A 3,160-nucleotide genomic window follows, 5' to 3' on the forward strand; every position below is an offset into this window, starting at 1 on the left:
CAGGGCACACGGCAGCACCAGGGTTTACGAGAGACCCTACAATAACAAACCAGTGCATGCACCAGCAGCAGCAGAGTACATAAGTAGGGCCCTACCAGCTTCACAGCCGTGAAACACGTGTCCCGGACCGTGCAATAGCCCTGATCTCCCCCGTGCTACTGGGAGTGCCCGGCTCCTCGCTGCAAATCCCGCATTGGCTGGGATGGGACAGGACTTGTCCTTCCCCTGCATGGCCACTCTCGGGAAAGATCAGACCCACCTCCGGGTGCCTCTGGCTTGGGACCCCCATGGGTACAACACGTGAAATTTCAGATGTAAACAGCTGAAAACGTGAAACTGACCAATTTTAAAACCTTCTGGCTGTGATCAAAATGGAGTGTGAATTTGGTAGGGCCCAATACCTAAGAGACCCAACGGTAACACTTCAGGGCAAGCAGCAGCTCTGGTGTTTATGAGAGACCCTACAATAACACAGCACTGCATGCAGCACCAGCAGGGTTACAAGAGACCCTACAATAACAAACCAGAGCAAGCAGCAGCTGCAGTGTTTATGAGAGACCCTACAATAACACACCAGTGTGTACAGCTTCAAATCTCAGTATCAAATCTCAGTAAACAACAAGCATCACTTAGTGCGAAGTCAGAAGCCCCCCCTCAAACGTACAACGACCCTAGTGGTTGGCTCTGACCAGTACCCCCCACGTCTCAGACAGGCTGGTGGGAGGGGAGCCAGCCCAGCCCTGCTCCCTGAGTCCTCTGGGTCGCTGTTCTCAGCAGACAACGCAGCCGGAGCGCCGGGGCCGGTTCATCTCCTGCCTCAGGTTCTGCATCTGCTGCTCCAACCGCGCCGCCTCCCCCCGGAACCCCTCGCGCAGCACCCGCTCCTGCTCCTGGGGGACAGAGCCGAGGGTTAGCGCCACCGACACAGAGCTGTGGGGATCTGGAGCGGGGGCCAGGGGTCCTGGCTCCCACCTCCCCTCCCCGCTCTAACCACCAGACCCCACCCTACTCCCCTCCCAGAGCCAGGAGAGAACCCAGAAGTCCTGGCTCCCAGCCCCAATTAATGCCATGATCCCTTTCCCTGGCACCCGCTGGTATTTCTCCACCATCTCCCGCTGGTCGGCCAGGAGGCGCTGGTAGCCCCCGGGCACCGAGTAGCTCCCCTCAGAGACCCATTCAGCTCCCAGAGCTGGGGAGAGAACCAGGGGGCTCCCACCCCCCCGCTCCAAGCAGCCCAGTCCCAGCTCCCCAGGGGCAGGTACCTGCAGTTTCAGGGCCAGGGCTCCCTGCTGCTCGGCCAGCAGCTGCCTCCTGTCCTCCTCCATCTTGGCCGTCAGCTGCCGGACGTGCTCCTGGTGGCTGCGCTCCTGGTCCTGCAGCAGCTGCTCCGTCTTGGCCTGCATCTCCTGGCTCAGCTGGGCCTCCCGCTCGGCCGCCTCGGCCCGCGCCCGCTCCGCTGGGGGGTGGGGGGACACATGGTCAGGACCAGGAGTTTGGGGTGCAGAGCCCTGGCCCGGGGTCACTGGGTCATCGGCACCCAGGAGTCACCAGAGCTATGGAGCCAGAGCCCTGGCCCTGGGGTCACCACGTCCATGGGGCACTGGATGTATGGGGCCCTGGGATCACTGGATCTATGGGGTGCTGGGGTCACCAGATCTATGGGTCACCGGGACTGGGAGGCCACAGAGACTGTACCCTGAGGCACCGGATCTATGGGGCTACAGAGCCCTGGCATCTGTGGGGTCCAGGAGTCACAGGATCTATAGGGCCGGGAGGGCCAGGGGTCACTGGGTCTATGGGGCCATGGTGTTCAGGGGGGTGAGTCTGTGGCCAAGGGATCACCAGATCCATAGGGCCGTGGGGGTCACAGGACTACGGGCCCCAGCTCTGGAGTCACCTTCGATCTCCCTCTGTCTGTCCGTGAGGCTCTGGTCCGTCTGCAGGACGGCCTGGGCCACCGTCTCCTTGGACTTCAGAAACTCCTGCAGCACCTCGGCCGCCTGGGGGCACCGGGGAGAAAGGGGGTGAGCCCGGGCCCTCAGCCCTTCCCGCCTGACCACCTGTGCCTGCTCCCCCCCCCAGATTGAGGGGCCCACAGCCCGTCCCACCTGCCCCCCCATACATTGAGGGGCAAAGCCCCTCCCCCCTGCACCTGCCTCCCCACAGACACCTAGGGGGCCCCAGACCAGCCAGAGCCTCCGCGCTGCCCTCTCATCCCGTCAGCCAGGGACGAACCTGGACCACAAACCCACAGCAGGATCCTCCCCCGCAGGGCTGTGTGTGCAGCTCAGAGCCACGGCCAGAGACAGAACCCAGGAGTCCTGGCTCCCAGCCTCCCCTGCTCTAACCCACCAGACCCCACTCCCCTCCCAGAGCCAGGGATAGAACCCAGGAGTCCTGGCTCCCAGCCCTAGTTGATGCTATTCAGTCAATTCACCATGATCCCTTTCCCTGGCACCAGCTGGTATTTCTCCACCATCTCCCGCTGGTCGGCCAGGAGGCGCTGGTAGCCCCCGGGCACCGAGTAGCTCCCCTCGCAGACCCGCTCCTCCAGCTCCTGCGACAGCTCCATGAGCGCGGCCGTGCACCGGTCCGACGATGCCACCTCGTTCCGGCGGCAGAGCTCAGCACGCTTGGAGTCCAGCTTGTCCTGCGGAGAGAGGGGACATCGGAGCTGGAGGGGAAAGGCCTCGTGCCCCATTCCCTGCCCCAGAGAGCCAGACAGTTCCCTGCCCTGGGGCCAGAGCGGGGCCAATGGCCCCTAGAGGGAAAAGACCTTGTGTCCCATTCCCTGGCACATGGAGCCAGCCAGTCCCCACCCTGGGGCCAGAGCGGGGCCAGCGCCCCCTGGAGCGGAAATGCCCCGTGCCCTGTTCCCCTGTGGGTCGCTGCAGGCTGGGGCAGGAGGGGCTGTGCCCCCATCGCAGGGTCCCTGGTACCTTCAGCTGCCGCTGGTATTGCTGCTCGTCGTCCTTGAAGGCGCGCGCCATGAACGCCCGCAGCGCCTCCCGCTCGCACTGGGCGTGCAGCTCCAGCAGCGCCTGCACGGTCTCCGTGGGCAGCGCCGCCCGCCGCTCCCGCTGCTCCTCGTAGACAGCCACGGCCTCCTCCACCGCCGCCGAGTTCTCGATCTGCGCCAGGGCCAGCACCGCGCTCTCCA

At 64.3% G+C, this 3,160-nt stretch overlaps 1 pseudogene; it reads right to left on the bottom strand.

The window, feature by feature from the left end:
- Positions 1-100: 100 nt before the first annotated feature.
- LOC112119569 overlaps positions 101-3,160 on the bottom strand; it is an 8,473-nt pseudogene continuing 5,413 nt past the window's right edge.

Source organism: Terrapene carolina, unplaced genomic scaffold (genome assembly GCF_002925995.2).
Source record: "Terrapene carolina triunguis isolate 2854851 unplaced genomic scaffold, T_m_triunguis-2.0 Scaffold718, whole genome shotgun sequence".
Lineage (NCBI taxonomy): Eukaryota > Metazoa > Chordata > Testudines > Emydidae > Terrapene > Terrapene triunguis.